This window comes from Schistocerca nitens, chromosome 2, assembly GCF_023898315.1.
Source record: "Schistocerca nitens isolate TAMUIC-IGC-003100 chromosome 2, iqSchNite1.1, whole genome shotgun sequence".
NCBI lineage: Eukaryota > Metazoa > Arthropoda > Insecta > Orthoptera > Acrididae > Schistocerca > Schistocerca nitens.
Genome location: NC_064615.1, coordinates 1,112,504,841 through 1,112,532,298, shown reverse-complemented (window position 1 = coordinate 1,112,532,298; position 27,458 = coordinate 1,112,504,841). Strand labels below are relative to the sequence as shown.

The 27,458-nt window shown below is 43.7% G+C and overlaps 1 pseudogene; it reads left to right on the top strand.

The window, feature by feature from the left end:
- LOC126235588 (dehydrogenase/reductase SDR family member 11-like) overlaps nt 1–24,641 on the top strand; it is a 48,132-nt pseudogene extending 23,491 nt beyond the window's left edge.
- Nucleotides 24,642–27,458: the final 2,817 nt, after the last annotated feature.

Sequence of the window (27,458 nt, the reverse complement as noted above, 5' to 3'; positions counted from 1 at the left end):
GCCTCTTCTCTTTGCGACCCACAGAAAAATCCGTGCTAACACCTATGTTACTTGCTTTCTGACAATTCATACAATATGAAACATGTCGACAGACTCTTGATATCTACCGATTGCATCAATACCCTCTTTCCCGTTGCTTGGAGAAAAAACTGCGAATTATCTAGCGCAGGACGTCCTAAGACGTCTTGCTACGTCGCAAGAACTCCATAAATCGAAGTTTCGGTGAATATCGCGCTGCTCAGATTGCCCGACAGGAGCAACACACTTCAATATTCCTTCTTCAGATGGTTCCATTGGCTCTAATCACTATGGGACTTAACATCTAAGGACATCAGTCCCCTCGACTTAGAGTTACTTAAACCTAACTAACCTAAGGACAGCACACACATCCATGCCCGAGGCAGGATTCGAACCTGCGACCGTAGCAGCCGCGCGGCGCCGGATTGAAGCGCCTAGAACCGCTCGACCACAGCGGCCAGCGTTCCTTCTTCATCATGACAATTACCAACTGCATTTAGCTGAGACAACGGCAGAATGGTCAACGTTTTGTTGCGACATCAGCTTCAAAGAAACTGGGTACCGAACTGTCAAACACCACATATCACATCAGTTCAGCTTCCCCTCCATTCTAGACTGAAGGGGAAGAAAATTTTCACCAATAATAGGTTAAGAGCACTCACTTGGATTCCAATAAAATTAATATAGTTAAAATCCTATGAAAATTGTGATTACTGTTCAGATGAAGAGGTGATCCTATACACTGACGGAAATCTCACTACCAAGAAGGAGTTTTGTGACGTAAACGAAAGATGGTAGGCGTGTGTCTTCATTTGAAAGATGATGTCGATTCAGATTTCGCCCCTGTCACTTAAGATTTGCGCTAGTAGTTCCACTGTGACAACGCAAAACGGGTTGGCTTCAAATACATGCTGTAACGGTCGTAATGGTTAGTTACCTTTGAGATTCGACGTGGTGAGTTGATGTTAGTCAACGTTGCCCCTACAGAGATAAAGACGCCATTACCAACACCTCACTGAGTTTGAACGAGGTCCTGCAATAGGACTACGAGGAGCTGGAGGTTCTTTCTGCAATCCTACAGAAGGACTTGCAGGGATATAGCCACAGTACATGACTGCTGGAAGCGGTGGTCACGGGAATGTACTGTCGCAAGAAGACTGTGCTCCGGACGGCCACGTGGCAGTACCGAGAGGGAACGCCATCTGTTTCGGCGTATGGCTCCGACACATCGCACTGCATGTGCAGCAGTCATCTGAGCAGCAGTTGGCACCACGACGACACAACAAACCGTTACAAATGGATTACCTCAAGGTCAGCTCCGAGCCAGACAATCTGTAGCGTGAATTCCACTGACCCCAAACTACCGCCTTTTGCGACTTCAGTGGTATCAAGCGAGAGCTCTTTGGAGGGCTGAGTGGAGGTCTGTTGTGTTTTCTGTTGATAGTTGGTTCTGCCTTAGTGCGTTGGTAAGAACGAGTCCAGTTGATGGCCTGGAACCATCCTGTCTGACCTATACTTGGAGTTATGGTGTGGGGTGCCCTTTTGTACGACTGCAGGAGCCCTCTCGTGGTTAGCCCACACACCCTGGCTGCAAATTTGTACGCAAGTCTGGTGATTCGACTTGTTGTGCCGCCATTCATGAATAACAGACCAGGGTTGTTTTCCAACAGGATAATGCTCACCCACAAACCAATGTTGTACTATTACGTGCTCTGCAAAGACTCGACATGTTGCCTTGTCCTACTCGATCAGCAAATCTATCTCCAGTCGAGCACATATGGAACGTCATCGAACAACAACTCCAGAGGCACTCACCAACAGGGTTAACCGTCCCTGTATTGACCGGCCAAGTGCAATAGGCATGGAACTCCTTCCCACAAACTGACCTCCGGCACCTGTGCAAGACAATGGATGCGAGTTTGCATGCTTGCATTCGACAGTCTAGTGGCTTCACGGGTTATTAATGTACAAAAATTTCACATTTAGAATGGATTATCTCGCGCCAACGTTAACCTATGACCTAGTTATGTTAATCACTTAAATATGTTAACTAGACAAATGTATTCCGTAAATTTCATGACTGTACATTAATCATATTTTGATATTGCGATTTTTCACATCAGTGTAGTTGAAAACAGTAGACGTAGCTAGATTGGGCTAACTAGTTTTCATTGTTCGACAAAAAAGGTGATAGTGTCATGAAATTTAGTCCATATTTATTAGCACGTTCCTCAATGAAGAACCCAGTGCTACTCCCGTTGCTACTTCGCTCTATGTCTGTTTTTGTGTAATGGCTGTGTCTGTCTTCCTTTTATAATGCTTTCACAATGAACAGAACAAATTCAGGAATTGCACGTGATACTGATATGTTGCTATATTGTTATATTCTGTAATAAGTTGTCCATACGTCTTCCTGTTATGGAAGATTATGAATAGATTCCTGAAAGTGAGTCGTTATGTTGCGACATCAACTTCAAAGTACCCGGGTCCGAACTATCTAACAGTACATACCACATCACCCTTGCTTCCCCACAGTTCTAGTCTAAAGCGGAAGATTTTCACAAAAGGTTAAGAGCAGGCCACATGGCTTCCAATAGAACGGCACACCTGACATATTCGATATCCTATCTGAAAAATGGTTCAAATGAATCTGAGCACTATGGGACTTAACGTCTGAGGTCATCAGTCCGCTAGAACTTAAAACTACTTAAACCTAACTAACCTAAGGACATCACACACATCCATGCCTGAGGCAGGATTCGAACCTGCGACCGTAGCGGTAGCACGGATCTTGAATGAAACGCCTAGAACTGCTCGGTCACAGCGGCCGGCGTGAGATCCTATCTGAATTGTGGTTACTGTTCATTTGAAGAGCTGATCTTTTAGTTTCTGATGTACTGAGTACAGTACAACAACGAGCAGAACACCGACTGAAGTCCTAAAAATTGTTAATTTGTCAGAGAAGAATTCTGAAAACGTAAGTTTTTGGTTGTTACCTGTTATGTGCTTTAATTCGATTAGTCAGAGGTAAAAGCTGAACTTTGAATGACTATGTTAAGTTTCTTTACATATATGATCAAGTTAAGTGAGACTACGTGTCTTCACGAATTCCAAGGTTCTAGGGAGAGACACAAAAATATTATCATCCTTCGTGGCAACAGCTTCTTTGTTTATGGAATTACGACACTCACGTGTGTAGGATTGCAGTTTGTTAAATGGAAAACTTGATCTATCTCGTAATGATCTTTCTTCTTCTCTCCCTTGCAGATTCGACAAATCTGACGTTTATTTCTTGCAGGCTCGAGAACTGAAGGACGCTCCGGGTACGCTCTATCCGTTGCAATGTGACGTCAGCTGCGAGGAGAATGTTCTGCGCGCCTTCAAATGGATCAAAGAGAATTTATGAGGGGTCGATGTTCTTATCAACATCGCCGGCGTTTGCAGAGAAAACCTTCCAACAAGTAAGTGAGCCACAGTTCGTTTCCATTCAAGTAAGAACCTTGAGACGTCATGAAGCTGCAAAGAATCTGGAAAGAGATTTATGGTTTATATCGACAGGTGGTAAATTACGCACAGAATCGGTGATGTAAATGTTCGTGTACGCTTACTGTTTCTCCATGGCCACGGCTGGATGTCTTGTTTATCTCGTGTGATATGTTTGAGACCCAGAGCAAGGATCGGGATTAATTTAAGGAAACATGTGGAAGGGTGGGCCAACTTCGTGCGCCATTTATGATTCCCCTCAAAAAAGAAAGAAAAATTAATAACAATTCTATCATAAGCCAACTAACAGTTCTAACAGTTACCAAGAATCTTGTTAAGTTAACACAGATAACTGAGGTTTTTAAAGTAATATCGCAATGCATAATGACATTTGCACTATACGTAAAATTACAAGTGGTACTCTAAGAACTTGTCAACCGTGCAATACAGTGATGGCCTGATTACAAAGGCGCGTGGAGTGGCCGCGTGGTTTGAGGCGTCATGTCACGGAGTGCGCGGCCCCTCCTGCCGGAGGTTCGAGTCCTCCCTCGGGCATGGGTGTGTGTGTTGTTCTTAGTATAAGTTAGTTTAAGTAGTGTGTAAGTCTAGGGACCGATCACCTAAGCACTTTGGTTCCTTAGGGATTCACACACACCGATTACAAACAACTGACGAAATAAACGGGCGGCAGGGCTGCGCCCGGTCGTCCAACAGCACAGCTGTGGGCTAACCCCATAACAGGATTTGAGTTTAAGTTCAACAAACGTCAAATAAAGGACGTTAAAATGCGTACATCTCCAGTGCATCAGTAAGCTCCAGACCTGCTCCGAGGCAAACATTGGACACAAGTACATATAATGTTGGTGTCCAAAGTCTACTAGCCACCTCACACTAGGTGGTAAACAATCATGTTAAATCTTCCTTTTACTAACAATAATGGGGAGCGTAAGGCAAACGACAACACTCTGATGTCAAAGACATTGTTATTCTGCTCCCATATAGACAAGAAAAGGACAAGGTGGCCAAACGCAATCGTCGTGTAAAAACCGTGCAAACTGTAATACTTCACCGATTGGCTACAAGGCTGTTACACACAAATCAAGCACTGAATAAGCTACTGGGCCCCTAAAACAAAATAAACTACTGGCCCCCTAAAACACTATTAAAATGATATTGACAATTAAACGCATAGTTTTTTTTTTAAAGAAATCAAGAAGCTCTCTGCTCAGTTTGCCCAAAGCCTTTCATCACACTCCCACAAGGATCTTACAATAACAGAAACACTGACAAAAGTACTTTCTCTAAATCACTGAAGGCAAAACCCAAGTCCTAACCCAGCAAAAACCCCGCCACGGCATGATACCAAAAGAATGGCAAATAAACTCCTCAGCTTGAGGTTGAAATGGGAGATCCGCAGAAGCGTGTGTGACCTGCCAACACTTAGGCCTCGTGCGTTGACTGGAAAGCCGCCGAAGCAGAAGGGAAACGCGTCGCTGCATCGGACCAACGGAACAGTAAGGCGTCAGCCGCTTCCGATACAGAGTTGTCAACAAACAGCAGAAAATATTGATAGAAATTAAAATGCACAGTCGTATTTTAACGGACAATTAAAATAATTTTCAAGGAAACCAACTATTAAAACTCCAGTATAGGAGGAGGAGGAGGAGGAGATTAGTGTTTAACGTCCCGTCGACAACCAGGTCATTAGAGACGGAGCGCAAGCTCGGGTTAGGGAAGGACGGGGAAGGAAATCGGCCGTGCCCTTTCAAAGGAACCATCCCGGCATTTGCCTGAAAAGATTTAGGGAAATCACGGAAAACCTAAATCAGGATATCCGGAGACGGGTTTGAACCGTCGTCCTCCAGCGGCCCGCTCATAAACATTGCAAGTTAACCTTCCCAGAAAATGTAAAAAGTCATTTAAAACAGTAATTACATAATAATTGAAACAAGGCAAAAAAGACAAGTTGTACCTTTACTGGGGCCTCTTAGTAACTAAAGGACTCTGTAATTTGCTACGCGCCAAATGGCAGATCGTCGGTTAAAATGTACACCTACAATCCGAAGGGCTCATCAACATGGAGTGGGGGTGTGTGCAAACACACACACACACACACACACACACACACACACACATGACCCACACGTGCATATCTTGAGGCTGACTGCACAGCACTTCAGTTACAAGCCAAAACCAATAACTCGTTCTAGGAAGGGCCATTAGGCCTACAACAAACAAAAATTACACTCACTAGTATCAAATACTCAATGATAACAATGCTTTCAGGTACTAGATCACCATTGCAAAATACTACCTTGGCGCTTACAAAAAACTCCAGACTGATACACACAGGCCCAAAAGGTCTCACTGAAAGGCATAAAAGAACCGGATTCCTAGCCAGCTAGCACTGTAGGAGAATTAACAGTCTTTAAGTAGAGTAGTTACTGAACAGTCTTCGTACGTGATTTCACATAAATGCGGAGGTCAATAGCTTCAGGACTCCAAGTAGGCACTGGATAATACTGCCCTCCTGCTCGTAGCTCTAACAAGAGGTTCAGTACACCTCGGCGTATTTAGGCCACCACAATTAACTGATGCATTTCGTAACGACCGGCAGCGACGGTAAACGCTGCAGGAAAAGGCGGGCACCAGCGGACTAACGGTCAACGGTTTCAACTCTCTGCAACCGTCAGTACGCCGGGTAATCAGACACACCCGTCCAGATCCGTCTTCCATACACCACTCCTTACCACACAGCCCCAGAGGTAACACACAACCAAGCAAAGATGATACGACGAGGGCCACAATCGATGGAACGCGCAGAAATGGCGCCATTACGTTCGCGCGCGCGGCCTCATAGAAGCCACCACTGCTCATTTTTGTTGTACAAACTACGTGTAGCATAAGAAGCAAAACTGTCACATAATATTGATACAATTTTCAGTAAAGCATTGTTCAGTTCACAAAGTTTGATACGCTCAGTCATGAAAGAAGAAAAGAGGCAGCAGGTACAACAAAGAAAAGAATTATAAGCTACTCTGGGAAAATGCCGAAAGCAAACCAGCCGTCTACGACGTTCCAAGATGGCAGATGAGGCAGTTCCACGATGAAATAGTAAAGGCAGTGTGTGCCGGTAAGCCATATCATGAGCCCAGCTATAGACTACGTAGCCAAAGAAAACTAATAGTATTAGGCGTTCACAGGAGGGCAGATAAGGCAAAGCCATGTTGAAACGGCAAACACAATGCGAGATAAACCAGTTGTTGTGACTAGCGATAGGACACGTAGCTGTTGTTCATAGCTCATGGAATTTGAACGAAAAATAAACAGGAGGAATTTCTTAGGACACACACACACACACACACACACACACACACGAGGGAGGCCTAATTTCGCCCTATATACGTATAAGCAGGAACTACCTCGAACTGGGACACAGGCTGACAATTACAGTAACTGTAGTATTGCAGTATGAGGGTGATACCCACCTATTACAGTATTCCAATCTGTGGAATTTGCCTCATATAACGCCCATCTGCTAGTCTGTTCTGATCTCTGGTAATTTCCGTACAGCGACAGTTACAATCAATCCATTATACAGCTGATACTTGCGCATAACCGCAACTGCGAATACATTTCATATTACTGAAGGCTGTCGTCCGTTGATTAACAGTGGCAGTAGCAGCTCAAGATTGGACCTATCTGGCTGGGGTCTGAATGAGTCTCCAAGACGTGTGCTGTACAGGCCTACACAGTTATCCTGGTACGCGACACAGATTAATATAGCGTTACTATAGCCAGAATAAACAGCCATTCGGTATGATTATCTCTGATCTCAGATAGTTGTTACTTTCCTCGATGCCTTCCCAGCAATTGGTAAAATCTTATTAAATAAATATCCCCTATTTTACAGACACTGATAAGCCAAAACATAATGATCAATTGTTTAGAAGTCTGTTGGTCCACATTTGGAAAGCGGCGACTCTGCGTGCAGTGGATTCTAGTAGATCGTGATAGGTTTTCAGATGTTTTCCACGGTCAAATATTATTTTTAAGCATACGTGAGGAAAAATGTTAATTCCAAATGATTACTGTGTGATTGTAAATCTTCGCAAATAAAGAAAAATCTTTTTTATTAATAATTTGTGGAAAAAAATTTGTCTCATGTTCTCACCAATTAAGAACTTCCGAGCCGTCATACAGCTTCGAATTTTGGGGCATGGATTACCCGGAAGACCAATGAGTGATCACAAAGTCCCATTACCCCCTATGGAGTGTCCGTATATACTTAGACAGTGACACTGTGTTTATATGGCAGCATGGCAGAGGACAACTTTGAGGTTGTGTGACTGTTCTTAATTATTTATTCCAGAGTATCTGGGTACGTCATCGTTTTCACAACATAGTATGATTCTCTTACATGTAAGATGTGAAATTCTCCTCCAAATTTCTTGCATGATGGCAGTAAACGTACGTCGAATAGAATTCTTACACACTTCTGTCTCGCAACGTGCGACAGAAACCTTCGGTTTAATGAACCCCTTAAAACGAATTGCACACTGGATGACAGATCAAGACTTCGGAGCGGCCACTCCAAAGGTACAGGCGTATGGACAGAACAACATCCAGTCCGTTTATAATGAAATATCTCACTGAAGCATTTTCTAACGGCGATAACAGAATGGACTGGTGACCTATCCTGCTGAAACCACACACAATCGAGAAGTTTCCGATCGTGCAGATGCGGTATAAACCAATCACGTTACATGGTGATATAAGCAGTGTGATTCACAGGACCGTTGAAGAAACATGGAGCTACCAAGTGGGTTGCAGAAATTGCAGCCAATGTCATGATATATGGTGGGTTGTGTTCAAGTTCATCTTAAAAATATTCGTGTTCTTTATTCCAGAAACGTTTCTGGCTCTTGCACCGCGATATATTGCACACTTGTCCGAGAAAAACACTTTGCCCCTTGAAGGAAGAGCATTCAGCCACACAAGCCTAATGTCTTTCTGGATACCGTTACCATTCAATTCGATTGCAAACGAAGGTTTACATGCCTTTAGTTTGTAATCATTCCTCATATGATTTTGTAATGTAGAGTACGGAACTCCCAATTCCTCTGACCGCTTACGAATGGACTTCTTTTGGCGAACGTTCGACAGACACTGCAACCTCCACATACGTTTGCATTAGTGTTTATGGTCTTCAAGAGCGCATCTTATGTTTTATACATTCAGCTGAAATGGCTTCTTCTCACACCATAAAATTGTTGGGTTTGGTAGGGAAGGCTTGTGAAATAGTGCACTGAAATCTAGAATAATATTTCTTATTGATTTTGCTGAATGTGGTCGTTCGTTAGCACACGTGGTCATTACGATCCGTTCCTTGAAGGTGCAAGTGCACTCATTAGCAATGATTTAGATTTACGTGAGTGTCTACAAGAATAAAAGAACAATTTAGCATCTCTGCATTACATAGGGGGTAAAGGGACTTTGTGTGAACCCTGTGGATGCGGTCGAGGCTCCGAACAATGATCAAGGAACAAGAGACAAGGCACCCCATCTTCCGTTTCTCACGACATCATTAATCCTTGACGTCTTATTTTCACATTCCACACATCATTATAGCTCTTTTGGATGTGAATACGTATTTAAGACTGGGAAACCAATCAGTAAAACAGAAGTGAAACGTTTACAGTCTGAAATATTTTGAGCTATAACTCCAAAGTTAATTACGTCAACCAGAATTAAGTGATGTCACTTGCAGAGTGTATAACTAAAATCTGTTCCCTCTTTCTTGTTCCCTGAGGAGAGGCAAGCGTGCAGAGCTTAGGGAGGATCACCATGACCGCCACGGGGGCAGTGACAGGCGGGGGAGCAGAGGACAGTAGAAATCTCACATTACGTCTAATGTGCACGGTTTGCGCTTCGTACCGATTGCTTGCTGTAATTCACATGATGGTCGGGACAGAAGAGTTTTGTGTCAGTGCATATGTACGTAGGCAACGGCCCTGCCGCAGTGGATACACCGGTTCCAGTAAGATCACCGAAGTTAAGCGCTTTCGGGCGTGGTCGGCACATGGGTGGGTCACCACTCTAGCTGCCATGCGCTGTTGCCATTTTTCGGATTGCACTCAGCCTCGTGATGCCAATTGAGGAGCTACTCGACCGATTAGTAGCGGCTTCGGTCAAAAATACCATCATAACGCCCGGGAGAGCGGTGTGCTGACCCAAACCCTTCCTGTCCGCATCCTCCACTGAGGATGACACGGCGGTCGGATGGTCCCGGTAGGCCACTCGTGGCTTGAAGACGGAGTGAATATGTACGTAGACGGTTATCTTCACATGTGGTACAGATTGACAGCAAACAAACTGCTCCTTCTCCAAGACAATCGAAAGCCTCACACACGTCTGCTCACCCGAGAGAAGCATACAGAACTTCGTTGGACCTTTCTTCCTCACCCACCCAACAGCCAGGACCTCGCACCTCCCGACGTCTATTTGGTCCAATGCCTCCGATGTCGTGCAGTGCAATGGGACCATGTCGGCATACTGGCTCTCCCAGCAAGGTGGTGTGAGGCCGTCACACTGAATGGAGGTAATGTTGAAAAATAGGGATTTGTACCAAAATAGTGGGAAATAATAAGGTTTAATAGAATCCTGAATAGAACCAACCTGCTTTCAGAAAAGAAACGCTGCATTACCTATTGAACGCCCCTCGTCTATGACCAACAAATCTGCCCAGCGTCGCGTAGATGCAGAAGAGAAACCAAAAATTTTGCTCACCAAACAAACGAAGGAAACTGCGTAGCACGATGCCTTTGCAGCATTATTCACGGCTAGAATCAGGGAATAACTACTACAGGGAACTTGAAATGCTTGAGGATTTATCCAAAGTTCGCTTTTACATTCCCATGTTCTTGCCTTTCATATTTTACAGTCATCACTGCGCTGCCCCTTCACGTCTGCCACAAGTAATTTCCTTTTTTTTTTGTGTTTTACAAGTACCTTTGTTGAAGCACCAAACCAGATGTATCCCTTACAGGCACTAAGCAAGAAAATGTTCACGAATATTTGTATCGTTGATATCATCAGTAGAACCCAATTAAGTAAACTCACTATCATTTTCCTTTGAGATACACCAAAAATGTCTGGTGTATAGCCCAAAATCATACTGTAATATTTAGTAGCTTTCAATAAAAATATTTTATTCTCAGTTTTTAACAGAGACTGCGAATTATGCCACTTTGTATGAGTTTCCCGAGATAATTTTATGACATTTCTTTACCACGAGTTGCCTTCCTTGCATGTTTGCCCAGAATTTTTTTTATTATTATCACTGCCAGTTTCAAGAAATTCTCATAGTTTTGAATAAACATTTTGTCTGACGTTCCATTCAAAGGAAGACTATCTATTCAAAAAATGAACAATTGCTATAAGGTGTTTGATTACGCCTTACCGATGCCGGGTTTCCACATTTAATATTTCCAGGGCTCCTGCATCTACATTTTTGACAAATTTTAATCTTCTGGAGATCTTCACCCACTCATGGTGCGATTCTGAGTTCATTACGGATCTACTGTAGCTGATTAACGTCTCAGAAATCTACCGCCAGTTTCTGTAGGCGCCTGAAGTGAATAATATTTTAATGTTCGGGAAGAGTTTGTAGCAGAAACAGAGAACATCATCTGCGATTTTTGAATAAATTAACTATTTTCTCTAAACAATCGCACCGCTGCACACTACCGTGGAGAAGTAGACAACTGCGGCGCGAAACACGTGGCAGCCAGAAGAGCTGAGTACTGCGTTGTCGCTTCTGCTGTACAAAGTAGAACGTCATAGCAGCACGGTGGCTTACGTACAAATGCTGTATCTGTTGAAACAACGTGTATAAATCACCAGTGCCTATTTAGTGTATCCGTAGTACACGAAGGAGAAACGGCTGAAGTCGGATATAGAGGAGGCGTGCTCTCCGACATGCCACGACCACCGTGTATGACTCAAAACAAGCAGTTTTGAAAGCACTTTCATTTACTGTAGTGAAAAATGGGACTTAAATCTTAAATGAAGTTTTCTGAGCGCAGTGTGAAATACGATGAAAATCGGTAAACAGCTCGTGCAGTGCAGTTCAGTTCCAAAACAAATATTGATACGTTTCTTTCGTATCATATTAATATTATCTATTGTTTGGGGCTTCAACATCGAAAAAGAAAGTGAGGGAAAACATTAAATTATTTTTTTTCTACGTTGTCTGCAACTTTGAGCACCATGGCAAGAGGAAGAGGGATGTAAATGGCATATACGGCATATCGAAAGGTGAGGGAAGGATAGGGAAAGGATGACACGCATCATTCCCCTGTAAACATCACTGAATCAGAATGTCTGTAGTCGAAAGGTTATGGTATGTGACGTGCAGTGAATATTTTACTAATTCGTTATTTATTTATTACAAAATGTCTTCCTCAGTGATGTTGCTACAGGTGTTTAAGTTTGTTGTTTAGGAACTGTTAGGTCATCACGAGCTGACACCTTTATTTCTTTATTATAAAGTCTTTCCCTTCTGTAGGGGCTTTCAAGCTGACGTAGGTGCATGTCAAATGTTGTATAGAGGCAGTGAAGAATTAATAGGGAACGCAACACCGCCACTAGCAATATTTTCTGTTTTAAAAGACGCACGCAAGGAAAACCGGCCCTTCATTTGTTATCTGTTTCCGTAGATAATTTCCACTAAGACACTAGATTTTATGAGTGATTTGTATTTCCTATTTATTCACTTATGTAAAACTTTCATTGTCTTGTTTCCTTCGTCCTCTTAGAGCCACATTAAAACTTAAAATTTTGCCGCTTTCAAAAATCTGCCGCCGCCCTGAACGGTGTCATGCTTCTCCCCCCCCCCCCCCCCCTTCACCACTAGCTCTCAATGCCACTGATGTGTGCACAGCTCGAAATCAGACAGTAAAAAGGTGCAAATATGCCGAAGAAATAAATGTAGATAGCTACTTGCATTTGAAAAAAAATAATAATAATAATAAATCCTAGTTGGTCAATACGATTGTAAAAAAAATATAAATAATAGTATGACCTGGGTACTTCCGCAAGTGCGGCCACGATACATTAACATTACTCGTATTACTCCGATTTGACAGTTCAAGTTATCTCATAACAGAGGAAAGAAGAAATTCCATGTATCGAAGTAAATGTATAGTCACTCATACAGATTTCTTTTACATATTCGGTTGCTTTATATGTACATATATTTCACATATTTAGTTGCGTACCAGTCTTGATTTTGTGCTGGTTAAATCGTAAGTAAGCCGATTTTTATGTTTGGCCCATAAAAGAGGCAGCTCACCTGAGATCAACTTCTAATTTCTTCCATACGTTTGCGAACACTTTATTTGAAAGTAAGTCATTAGCATAATAAAAGGAACCGCTACACTAGAAAATACTCAAAATACGTAGCGTTGTCTGAGCGTAATTCTGAAACTAAGCGACTTCTCGCAGCTATTTTTAATGGAATTCCTAAATAAATGAATATGACATAGCAAAATATTAGGTGGATGAAGAATAATTATAGTGTGCTATAAATGTTATTGATTGGCGACTCCATGGTGTGTTCTGTGCACCACGACCAGATAATGGTTATAATTGGAAGGAGAAATAGCCTTGGTCGTATTTTTTTGATTTATTATCCGCAAAATCGATTTTCGGTCACTTAGTGACCATCCTCAGTGCTGTAAGATACAATTAAAATTGTTAGCACTGGTATTAACAAGCTTAGAGCTAAGTGACCGAAATTCGATTTTGCGGATAATAAAACAAAAAAATACGACCAAGCTTAGAGTTTGTTAATACCAGTGCTAACAATTTTAATTGTATCTTACAGCACTGAGGATGGTCACTAAGTGACCGAAAATCGATTTTGCGGATAATAAATCAAAAAAATACGACCAAGGCTATTTCTCCTTCCAATTATAACCATTATCTGGTCGTGGTGCACAGAACACACCATGGAGTCGCCAATCAATAACATTTTTCCATGGACTGCAAAGAGTACGAATACAGCAAATAAAACCACACTGTTGCTTAGACGGTACAGTACTGAAACAAAAAAAAGCAGACCTTCTTTGGACACATTACGAGAAGACATCATTCTATGGAAAAGACGGTAATGCTGGGCAAGATCGGAGGAAAAGGAAGAGGGATGCCAAGGATGAGATGAATCGATGGCGTCACATCAGTAATGCATTAGAACCTGGAAAGTCTACGGGAGAAAATGCAGGACAGAAGCAATTGGCGTGCTGTAGTTCAGGTGGTCATGGAGAGTTGGAATCGACTAAAATAGAGAGAGACACTATATACCAAGTTAATACCGTTTTGAAACTTCCTGGCAGATTAAAACTGTGTGCCCGACCGAGACTCGAACTCGGGACCTTTGCCTTTCGCGGGCAAGTGCTCTACCATCTGAGCTACCGAAGCACGACTCACGCCCGCTACTCACAGCTTTACTTCTGCCAGTATCTCATTTCCTACCTTCCAAACTTTACAGAAGCTCTCCTGCGAACCTAGCTTCTGTAAAGTTTGGAAGGTAGGAGATGAGATACTGGCAGAAGTAAAGCTGTGAGTACCGGGCATGAGTCGTGCTTCGGTAGCTCAGATGGTAGAGCACTTGCCCGCGAAAGGCAAAGGTCCCGAGTTCGAGTCTCGGTCGGGCACACAGTTTTAATCTGCCAGGAAGTTTCATATCAGCGCACTCTCCGCTGCAGAGTGAATATCTCATTCTGGAAACATCCCCCAGGCTGTGGCTAGGCCATGTCTCCGCAGTATCCTTTCTTTCAGGAGTGCTAGTTCTGCAAGGCTGGTTCAAATGGCTCTGAGCACTATGGGACTCAACATCTTAGGTCATAAGTCCCTTAGAACTGAGAACTACTTAAACCTAACTAACCTAAGGACATCACACACACACCCATGCCCGAGGCAGGATTCGAACCTGCGACCGCAGCAGTCCCGCGGTTCCGGACTGCAGCGCCAGAACCGCTAGACCACCGCGGCCGGCAGTTCTGCAAGGTTCGCAGGAGAGCTTCTGTAAAGTTTGGAAGGTAGGAGATGAGATACTGGCAGAAGTAAAGCTGTGAGTACCGGGCGTGAGTCGTGCTTCGGTTGCTCAGATGGTAGAGCACTTGCCCGCGAAAGGCAAAGGTCCCGAGTTCGAGTCTCGGTCGGGCACACAGTTTTAATCTGCCAGGAAGTTTCATATCAGCGCACACTCCGCTGCAGAGTGAATATCTCATTCTTAATACCGTTTTACTTGTTGGATTGATCCGAGAGGGCGAGCTAATGCTTGTCCATCTGCCCTCTTACTTTTAACTATTTTTAATCAGTGTTATACGATGGAATCATTCCCTGCCGCATTCATTACTGTAAGTTTGGCACAACCACTTTGATTCTCAAACGCAGTTTGTAAATAACGAGACGAACGAACATTCATCGACTAGACAGTGGACCAAGGTAGGTAAAAGACCTGGATGTTCAGGTTGTGTACTAGCAGTGCAGCTTTGTGATGCGACTTGCATTAACTTCCTTCTTCAATATTGTTCGTATTTACCATTTTGTAACGCAGCAATTATGTATACCTTTGGTATTATAGATATCTTTAACCTACAGAACCTGTTTCAATAATTTTTGTTTAAGCTGAGTCTTTTTCAATTAGGCAACAGGTTCCATTCGCACAGTACGATTGATTTATTTTTACGATCGTCTCACTAGAGGCAACTTGTTTTGTTTTAGCTGTGTTCTTTGTAGTTCAAATTCGTATATTTATTGCATGTTCGATTTTAGACACCTTTCTGATAAAATATCAGTTACAAATGATTTATGATGATTCCTTCAAAACATTTACGCAATACTGAAATTGAAAAATAAAATATCAGATTCATGAAATATAATGAAACAAAAGTTTTTGATAGTAACGGAATTACAGTGTTACATATTGTTTCAAAAGTGGGACACTTTAAACTAAAATCATTGATACAAATCCTGACCAAGAAGACGACTCTATTTACGCAGACAATGGTTTAAAAACCTGAGAGCTTTCTAAAAACATGGTCTGCGTTCCAAAAGCATTACGCAGAGTGGAAGAAAATTTGTACTGTCAGAAACCGTGGCCCTATTCGATTGAGACTGATAAAGAGATGTTTGCAAGTCAAGATTTTAAACATGGCTGCAACAGCAACTGTTGAAATTCTTCACGATAAAGGATGACAGCCAACTGTTTTGGCTGTCTTCTTTATCGTGATGATGTTTGCAAGTATTGGAAGCCAATAAAAACATGGTTGTATCCCATCTACTGACGAAACGTGAATATAAAGAGTTGTCAGAAACTGTCTGAATTGCACGTCATCCTGTTTCAGGGTAAGTTGCGCCGTGTCCGAATAAAAGACAGTGGAAGTTAGCCAATAAGGCCGTTGGGGCTTGAGCGCGCAAATTCAAGAGGCTCGCCAGAGACAGTGCCGCCAAACATGTTCGTTTGTTTCCCGAATACCGAGCAAGAGAGCGACACAATAATTAGACACGGGACGGTAGTAAGGATGGAACCAGGGCCAAAGGCTGAGCAGTATCGTAAGTTGGCATCCATGCTATAACAACTCATACTAACTTTATCTGGAGGGCTGCTTGAATTTGCGCGCTCAGGGACCTTCAGCGCTTATTATTTCCGAAACGGGGCAACGAATCGAGTTCTTTTCTTAACAATTATTTCTCAACTCAGCCTACTCTGCAACACCCTCTAAAGCTTTTCAGACTGTTTCCGACCACCCTGTATATAATCCAGAATGAGAAAGATCGAGGTACAAGCGACGTATCTCCATCCGAATACTAAACAAATGTAAGAGGCAGACAGCAGCAAAAAAAATCATAATTTATATTTTTGGAATAATAAGGACGCGGTTCTTGATTTTCTGTAATGCCGCTGTTCATAAATAGCGAGAGACACGATCACCTTTCACAAGCATTACCACGAAGAGATTACACAAGAACACGGAAGCGATCCAAATTCACAATGGTAATGCCCAACCGCACGAATCTTTGGCAGCTAATCTGGCACCTTCTTAGACTGGATCAAGATCTCTTACGCATCGCACAGTGCAGATGTGACACCCTCCGACTTTTGCAGGTTGGACCCCGTGGAAGACTGTCTTCAGAGTCTCAAATTGATAATACTGCTGACATAAAATGGCTGTGAAGTAGATACAACAGTGTGCACTCGACTTCTTGCGACGAGGATTACAGAATAAGCTTAAACGACGATGCTCTGTCACTACACTGTTCTGAGTAGCTTCATTGAATACAGGATCAGTAACTTTAATAGCATAAGCATTTCGTATGATGTGTCAGTTCACACGGTTTCACTGCCGCCCTCGTCCTTCGCTTTATTGCTGACTGATGATGGCGGCATGCTGTGTTCCCAGCTGGACAGACAGCCGAGTGGCGGCACACACTGGACGTCAACGTCCTGGGGCTGTCGGTCTGCACGAGGGAGGCCGTCCAGAGCATGCTGGACAGGGGGGTCGACGACGGCTTCGTCATCCACATATGCAGGTAGACCTCAAAGCGTCTATAGCGATGTATTTTCGTCTTGTGAGACTGTATAGAGGTATTCTTAAACATAGAGCCAATCAGCATTTAGCTTCCAATAAACGTCGACATCAGGTACCGCGTGAGAATCATTGTCTCTGGTACCTCAAAACCGCCCTAAGCTTGAATTCTGCACTGATACCTGCGATAGCTCTGACATGAAGAACATTTCATGAGATACCTTAGGGAGGAACTAATAAGTTTCTTGACAGTTCTTGGATTACAGTACTCCTCTTCATCATGTAGCAAATACATGTTGCAATGTAAAGTGAGATCGGTTCAGAATTCTCCAGTGCCGTACTGTTTATTGCGATTCTCAAGGAATAATCCTCATAGATTACTTGGGAAAACGTAGACCCGAACCTGAAACCTGTTATTCTCCATTCCTCGATCGTTTGAAACTTGTGTTGGCTGAAGAAAACCTAGGTTGGCACACGAAAAAGTACTCTTTCTGCAGTATAATGTTCCATCCCACATATCAGCGATAATGGTGTGAAATGGGCTTTGAACTGCTTCCTCATTCGCCTTGTACACCAAGCTCAGCTCCAAGTTACTTTTTCCTGTTCCCTAACTTGAAATTTTGGCTTGCTGGTAAGGAATTTTCAACAAATGAAAAACTGACAGCTGCAGTCAACGAGTATTTCGCAGAGTCTGACAGAACCTCTATCTATTGATGGCATGACAAAGCTGGAAGATCACTGGACCAAGTGTGTGTCCCTCATAGGAGACAATGTCAAGAAGTAAGGTGAGTTGTTTACCGAGCAAACTTTTTTCCTTGATTTTTTACTACACTTAGTAAACCAACTTTCTATTACCACACAGCTTAAATTATATTGTTGCATTACGCCTGAGTTGACGCTAGCTCTTAGGTTACAGATATTTGTGTTCTAGTACTTTTCCATTTTTTTAATTTTTTTTAGAGCTATCGAAACTATTTCGGTTTTACACGTTCACCAGATTCTCAGAGCAGAAAAATGAACATCTTTATTGTGTACTGTCGTTGAAGAATAATAAAATGATTTCTGTTTCCCGAATACCTGGTTCTCGAAGTACTGGTACATATTTATAGCTACCGAAATAACAAACACTACCTCACTTTTTACAAACAGTGTAATTTTTATCTGGGTTAAGGTAACACTTGAAGATTTGCAGGTGATGTTTTATTTTTAGAGTTTATATTCTTTCACTTAACTATTGACACCATTGTTAATCATTACTGTTAATCCGCTGCTGTTACTGTTGGTGGTAGTGTGTGTGTGTGTGTGTGTGTGTGTGTGTGTGTGTGTGTGTGTGTGTGTGTATGTGTATGTGTGTGAGTGTGCGAGAGTGACGGTCGGTTATCTACTGTCTATGACAGCCGACCTCGTCAGACTTTAGTTTTATCTGCATTTAATGCAAAATTTAACAACTGCCCAATTTACAAAATATTCATTACGATTATGTTTTGTTGTTGTTGGGCGTTTGCGTTGCTCAATTTCCAATCAACGTCTCATGTTTAGAAAAGGACTAGAAGTTCTTGTATTTTTGTGTGTTTATTAACGAACATGAAAGGTGACTCTTATCTCCACAGTCTACACTGGTGTTCAAAATTAAAGCAACAAACCATTATTTTCCCTTCCTGTGTCTAAATCACGATATAATCATACAAAATGTTAACAGATGTCCGTACAATCGTTATCTGCATGAAAGATAGCATTCCGGTCAACGGACAAGCACGCCAACGATGACGTCAGTGCACCCATCAAACGAGATAGTATTTGTCGAGTTGTCCAACATCCACGGTCGTGGTGTACACTGTCACAGACGGTGCAATGTCGCACAGAGAAGTCGCCTATCAGACTCTTTGCAGTGGAGAGCCGTAAAAAGAATGGAAGCAGGACAGTCACAAACTAATGTACCCCGGTGGCTTAATGCGAATCGTTCTGTTGTTTACAGAGATCGAAACTGTATCCCGATGACCAGGGCAGGGCCGACCACGTGTAATATCTGAAAGAGAGAACCATTATTTGGCTGTAAGAGCACGACGGACCGCCTTAGTAGCGCATGGCAGCTGGCGTCTGAGATCGCAGCACCCGCGAGGCAAACGCTGTGTGGAAGGCTACAGCAGAGAGGCCTTTACTGTCTGAGATCTGCTGTATGTGTACCTCTGACACGTCTTCTCAGAAGTACCATCAACATTCCGTAGTGGGCCAATGTTCTTTGCACAGATGAGTCCCGTTTTGGTCTGGAGAGTGATTATCGACGCAGACGCATCTGGAGGGAGCGTAGAACGCATTTTCGGAATCCAAACATTGAGGAAAGACAGCGGTATCGAGGAGGATTCCTAATGATGTGGGCAGGGATTACGCTGTCTACTCGAACACCTCTTCATAAAATTGTACGAGTGAACAGGCAATGCTTAACTGATGCCAGGTATCGCGCCGAGATCTTGCGACCACATGTGCGGTTCTTGCGAGGTGCTGTGGGCCCATACTTCGTACTGATGGATGATACTCCTCGACTTTTAGAGCACGGGTGATCGATATTCTTTTGGAAGCGGATGATACTGCTCGCTCCCCCGATTTGAATCCTATGGAACACGTCTGGGATGTGCTAGGAAGCATCCCCCAACCACCCTTGAAAACTTCCGAACAGCTCTGCAGGAAAAATTGGCGTTATTGCCTCAACATGAGACTGATGACATCACTCACAGCATCACCACTCTTAGTCAGACATCTATTGCTGCCAGAGGTGGTAACACCCCATGCTAAGTGCATTAAGCAGTTGTCGGAATGTGTGTGAAAATGCATTAAGTTGGAAAAAACGAAGAACATCTTTGTCTACCGTTATAAATGGTGCAGTTGTTTGCCTTCTGTATTTTTTACGTTGTTTCTACTTTACTGCCACCTGTTTATATTCTTTTGTTGCAAAATTAACGCAATCTTGTACTATTTGCGTTTGTTGCTTGAATTTTGGGCACCGGTGTAGATAAGACATTTGATTGTCAGAAGAAAATATTTGCATTATATCAGGTTTTCCCGATTGAAGGAATCGTTACAATGGGTCTGTTTTCACTTCCCTTTCAAAGGCGGATTCTGTGAAAGTAATGTAGCATTCTGCTACGATGTAGAATTCTCGTGCATCTAAGGAAACAGGAAAATTCGCATTGCGCGAGACGGTGTGGTGGATAAAAAAGGCGGAGGTGTGCATTTTTAACCCACGTACAGCGATCCCCATGAAAATTTCCTGTGGTTTCTTTGTTTATTTTAAGGCCCAAGCCAGAATAATTCCTTCAAGGTCACCACCATTGATTTCCTAACAAGATCATTGTTAAACTGAACTGGTGTTTGTCCTAGTAACCCCGATATCGACGGAGCATTAAAACTTCTTCGCTTAGACCTGAGGAAGTGCATGACAGATGGTTTCAAGTCCGCAACATAGAGAAGACTTTAATGCGAGGCACCGTCTCTGTCCTGTGTAGGACCATTTAGCAAAAAAGAAAAAAAAACTCTTGGTATACTTTTTTGTGTTCTCTCGGGCTATAGAAACGAAGGCGCTCAATTATTGTTACCTACAGATCTTCATAACCTACTCTCTGTAGAGCTCCATGCATTTTGCTTTATCTGTGTACTAACGCATCATGTGCCAAAACCACTGCCCAGTAGTGATAAATACTGTGACTTGCTCACTGTTACGACCAACAACATGCTGCAGAGTTGAAACTAACATTAGTAATATTCATCAACGAAAAACTCCTCGGAGGAACTAAATGTACAGCACATCTGGTGTATCAGTTCCTGCACAGGTCGAATCTATCAAACATTCTCCTCACACGTAACCCTCTGTTTCGTTCCAGTGGTTGGTAGGGAGGAACCTGGAACTTCTTAAGTATCACGCTGAAGTTTATGTATTTTAAGGATAGAAAATAATGATAAATACAGACTTGTGTTCGTAAGGGTCCTGTCACTTCAGTGCCAATACTACCCCTTCTACCTGCGGGTGATTATGTGTGATAGCAATAAATGACGTGATGGCAACGGTGTGGTATCGCCGAATAAGTGAATTAAGTTAGTCATGCCAATGACAGTCCCCAGCTGCGGTAGCCCCAAGCTGTGACGATACTCCACTCTAAATTGACCAAGATCGGTGACTGGAGTCTAATTCTAGGAAGAGTAGAACAACCGGGCACTGATAATACTTTTATTATAAAAACAACTATCAAAGATACAATGCAAAGTGAACATTCATTGAGACAGAACGTTAACTCCAACTCACTAACCTAAATTTGAGATTGTCAAAACGTTCATGACGTGACTCGAAACCGCGTCCTCGCTTATACGACAGAAACACTTAGGCGGCTGATACTGATTAACATGGAAGTTACGAAAGCCTCTACCCTTACTGGCACTGACAATGAACGGCACTGCGATCAAAGAAATGGAACTTAACACACGTACTGTTAAAAGAGTTCCTATGTGCCGATTCGTGGTGCGTATATTGCCGAATTCAATTCTGTGAAGAACAATTCTGCAACGATTATCTGGGAACTGCTGCCAGTGGTCGCAGAGACAAAGTGTGTTGCGTAGCTGAAAACTCTGACTACACAGAGGACGTAAAATGGCGTCTGCAACCTCCTGAGGTCGAGGCCACTTGTGTAATGACGAATTAAGAATTCGACTTACTTATAAAACAGGATCAGAGACTTTTTTGAAGTGTGAGCTCGTAAAGAAGCTCTTTGTAATGCCTCCGCCTCCACGCACAAGCACAGGTTCGTATCTCTGTCCATAGAGAGACGAATGATGCAGTTCCTAGTGGCAACGTCTGCACATTCGAATCTAATGCTCAGACAGTTTTCTGACACCTCGCCAGCCATGTCTCAAAACGCTATCCACCTAAGTTTATCACTCACTGACGCTCACCAGAGAGCTCTCAAAACCGCTGTCTAGCCAAATATGTCCTACCGACACCACCAAGAGACGCCCTCCACCAGAAGCGTCCAGTTTAGAGTAAATCTCGCGTCGTTAGTGTGAATTCTCCTACAGCCAATCACAGCCCCCATTACAAATGGAGTATCTTCCACTCTACACGTCATGAAGCTATCACTCAACCTCTTTCAGCTCATGTTCAGGTCAATAGAAACTTCTAGAAAATATTATGACACCTCCACCATCTGCAATTGAACTAACCGAATACGTTAACGTGTCTTTTGGCAGAAATGCGGCTTGGCACTTCGCATAAGAACTTCTTTCGGACGTTAGCATTCATTTGCGGCAGGCATCCCACGTACATTCCTTATGCTAAAAAAGACTGCTCATGGCACCTGTAAGATTCTGTCTCTACAATCTCATACTTTCAGCATCATCTCGCCTAAGCCTCCTTAGCGACCACAGGTCAATCACGAGAAGTCCTTTCCCACCGGCCTCACGACGAGGCGACTGTCTTGGGCTGTAAACTACCAGCATTCTGCTTTTAGATCCAGGAAACTGGCTTCCCACAGCCCTTGTTCCTTGTCCATCACTGTGACCGTGAAGTCGCACTATCGCCTTTCTGTCAGAAAATTAGAGTCTCAGCTTGCATCTCCACAGAAACGTCAGTATGAGGCTACCAAGTATCAACCAAGAAACGGTTAAGAATTCGCTAGCTTTCGCTCCCCGAAGTAAATGACATACGAATTGTGAAAATTATTCATGTTTGGTGGTTAAATCTTGCCGACTTACACAGTATACAGTTTGCATCCATATAGTACAGGCAGTACAAGTTTGTTTCTTTTTCTTGCTTCCAGTATAGCTGGTCACATCATGCCATTCGATCCACTGTACTCGATGTACTACGCCAGCAAGCATGCTGTCAAGGCTCTGCTTGAAGGACTGCGGAAGGACCTGGTTGCCAGGAACAGCAAGATACGGTGTGGGGTAAGTTTCAAATGCATTACGTTGTTACATTTCAAAGTCTCCGAGCAAGGCTGGTGTTTCTTAATTTTGCGGTTACGTAAATATACTATTCAATCATAGAGAATTTTCCAACCCGGTAAATATACCGTTCAAACAAGTATATATAAATTGCAGGAAAGGAAATGTAGTGAACAGGATGTTAAAAGCACATTATAAGTATCCAGGCTTCGTGATAGAATAGTATGAGCACGACATCTTTCTTGGAGGACATTAATTTGGGAACTTTATTACGAATACTTCGACAGTTTACACATAAAATTGTGACAGTCGAAATGGCTCTACTCTGAAGTCAGTTTGACTTCCCTGTCTGTAGATCGACTGACGAGTGTTCATCAGAGAACCTCAGACTACCGCCTTGCTAAAAAAAAAACTCATGTGGTCTCCACGAGTACTCTGCTGTCCGAGTAGCTGCTTCCTTTGTGTAGCGCACCCCTGACCTGTCTGTCAAGGAGTGTCCTACAAATCCCCACACGCTAAAGCACGTCCAGAAATCTGCACCCAAGGTCGTCACAGAGTCGACGAAGAATTTGGTTGAGATCCCTCACTCGGCTCCAAACCAAAGAACAGCGACCAGCTCTGGGAACGATGTTGCAAACTGCGAACTCTCCTTGCACCCCTCGCACGAGTCCAGCAGTTTTCACCTCCCCTGCCAGATGGCTGTACGAACTGAGGATCGCTTCAGGATCCATGCGACAGGCGTCGTTGGTGCCGACGTGAGCCACAACTTCCAGACGACTGGAACACGCATGCTCTGTAGCCACAGGCGAGGCCGCCTCCACATCTCTTATGAGGACCCTGCAGCAGACATACAGAGTGCACACGGACTTTCTTTCCAGCCCTGAACGCTACCTGCCTAATGGGCTCCATAACGTGCCTATCACTGTAGCTCCCAATAACCAGTAAACAGCTCCCCCCGTGAGCTTGCTTGGGCACTGCTGAAGGAGCGGCCATCTGCCCACTCACAGGGTGAACGGGCGAGGCAGGCGGCCAGTCTCCACATCGGCCGTCCACCTCGTGCTATGCGACAGCGTTACTACCTGCCACTGACGATGCTGTGAGGGCGGATCCACCGCGTCGGGTGCACTAGGAGGTGCCTTGGAAACAGAGCACGTGGGGTAAACAAGTGACACCTGAGGTGTCTAATGCGACTTTCCAGACTCGTGATGGGTCACCAATGGTCGCTGCTGCTTTCAAGAGCTACGCAACTGGCTGTTCAGTGAGCAAGTACTGCGCTGATGACTGGATGAAATCACATTTACAAAAACGCGAGATTAACCCTATTAAACATAGAAACGCATGAAATTTACTAAATATACTACGTGGACGCACTCGTATCACGCGCGTCACGTCATTGGAGAAATAATTTTGGATACTTCGTCAGTACGACGATTAAAGTACTACTGGTCGATTGCTCGTTGCATCCATGTTCCCTTGAAAGCCTCTCTGTGTATCTAAAATCCCAATAGCCCAAAACGTAAATTGATGTGTACACAGGGTCCATGGTCGGGAGTGTATACTCGCATGCTAGCATTCATGACTCTGTTGCTGCAACTGGAAGACCTGCCTGATCTCTAGTTGCAGCAGGCTGGTCACAACAGCCACGGTGCTAAGTCGTCGGTTCTCAGGTTCTCGACCTTTCAAGATACCGAGAAGAGTTTTGTGAACCTCACCTGTGTCTCAGGTTGCGTCAGAAGGTCGTATCGTGCATGATACGGCTGTGGTGAGTCAGTTCTTCAATTCGACTGCAGCTGCACGTGATGCAGAAGTGTGATTTGTGACTCCACCTCACGGCAGCTACAGATCTATAATGGTCATTCAGCCATCCCGGATATACACTACTGGCCATTAAAATTGCTACACCAAAATGATGACGTGCTACAGAAGCGAAATTTATCCGACAGGAAGAAGATGCTGTGATCTGCACATGATTAGCTTTTCAGAGCATTCACACAAGATTGGCGCCGGTGGCGATACCTACAACGTGCTGACATGAGGAAAGTTTCCAACCGATTTCTCATAAACAAACAGCAGTTGACCGGCGTTGCCTGGAGAAACGTCGTTGTGATGATAAGGAGGAGAAATGCGTACCATCACGTTTCCGGTTTTGATAAAGGTCGGATTGTAGCCCATCGCGATTGCGGTTTATCGTATCGCGACATTGCTCCTCGCATTGGTCGAGATCCAATGACTGTTAGCAGAATATGGAATTGGTGGGTTCAGGAGGGTAATACGGAACGCCGTGCTGGATCCCAACGGCCTCGTATCACTAGCAGTCGAGAAGACAGGCATCTTATCCTCATGGTTATAACGGATCGTGCAGCCACGTCTCGATCCCTGAGTCAACAGATGGGGACGTTTGCAAGACAACAACCATCTGCACGACGTTTGCAGCAGCATGGAGTATCAGCTCGGAGACCATGGCTGCGGTTACCCTTGATGCAGCATCACAGAAAGGAGCGCATGCGATGGTGTACTCAACGACGAACCTGGGTGCACGAATGGCAAAACGTCATTTTTTCGGATGAATCCAGGTTCTGTTTACAGCATCATGATGGTCGCATCCGTGTTTGGCGACATCGCGGTGAACGCACATTGGAAGCGTGTATTCGTCATCGCTATACTGGCGAATCACGCGGTGTGGTGGTATAGGGTGCCATTGGTTACACGCCTCGGTCACCTCTTGTTCGCATTGGCGGCATTTTGAACAGTGGACGTTACATTTCAGATGTGTTACGACTCGTGGCACTATCCTTCATTCGATCCCTGCAAAACTCTACATTTCAGCAGGATAATGCACGACCGCATGTTGTAGGTCCTGTACGGGCCTTTCTGGTTAAAGAAAATGTTCGACAGCTGCCCTGACCAGCACATTCTCCAGATCTCTCACCAATCTGGTCAATGGTGGCCGAGCAGCTGGCTCGTCACAATACGCCAGTCACTACTCTTGATGAACTGTGGTATCGTATTGAAGCTGCATGGGCAGCTGTACCTTTACACGCCATCCAAGCTCTGTTTGACTCAATGCCCAGGCGTATCAAGGCCGTTACTACGGCCAGAGGTGGTAGTTCTAAGTACTGATTCCTCAGGATCTATGCACCCAAATTGCGTGAAAATGTAATCACATGTCAGTTCTAGTATAATATATTTGTCCAATGAATACCCATTTATCATCTGCATTTCGTCTTGGTGTAGCAATTTTAATGGCCAGTAATGTATTTATAGGAGTGGGAGGCAAACTGTGCAAACCGAAAATACGTCCAAATTTCTTTCCAGAATAAATGCCTCAATACATTTCTGCCGAAATTGTGCCGAGAAAAGTGTGGGCGTAATACAGCACGCAGGAGGTTAGATTAACAACATTCAGTGAGTGACCCCACCCTGCTAAGCAGCACGCGGATGGGCGTGGCTTTGGAACAGTGTGTTTTCATTGTGGTGGTGTTTGAAGTACTGGCGTGAAAACGATGATCCAAGGACAGCACACGCTCTGTGGTTCTCCAAATGTATGTTTCTGATTTGTGTAAAGGACACTCACTCTGTGGATACCATCTGTCGACCGAAAAAGGCGATAATTACTGCAAACGATGTGTGAAATATTAAACCTGAGGCAAATATTCTGAATAAAGCAACGAGGGTATCCGTCTGTGCAAAATTTGTTTTCAGGACGAGGGAAACGCAATGTTCCATTACGTTGCATGTTACTTTTTTGCGAGACGTTAAACTTCACAGTTCACCAAACTGATATGTAACTGTTGTAATGCGCAATAAATGTACTTGTTTTTGTAAGCAAGTTCACATATGCAATTCATAACCCTGCACACGAACTAAAATACGCTCGTACATCCAGTGAAAACTGCTATACGGAGTGTCTCAATCATATACAGCAATGCTCAGACTATGATGTAGGGACCTGATTTGGAAATCCGTATAAGCAAGCAGTATTTACATCGCCACCAGCATATGGTGTTATTGTTATACAAGCCGGTAGGCTTGCTGAAGGGCTGTATACCCGAACTTTATGACGTATTATACGTAGACAGACATGGTTTGAGATCACTATGTCAGCAGTATTGGCTTGTTGCTGATCATTAACACGGCTGCGGCTCTACCTTCCTACTGCAGTCAAACCGTTTCAGCACATGAGAACTGGGTAACACATGACAATTTACCATGACGCACTTATAGCAGGTTTCGCTCACTGTATTCGAGCACCCAGTCTGTGTCTCCTGCTCCTGTAGGCTGTGTCTCCAATGCTGCTAGCGTTGGGTCGGAAATCCCTCTACAGTTTGTCTGCTGCATTAACGGTAGACCATTAACTATTATATTCTGCCCGCCTGCTTTTATAATAAGATTCTCGGACTCCAAAATAATCGGAAGCGTTATTCTCCACGGTAC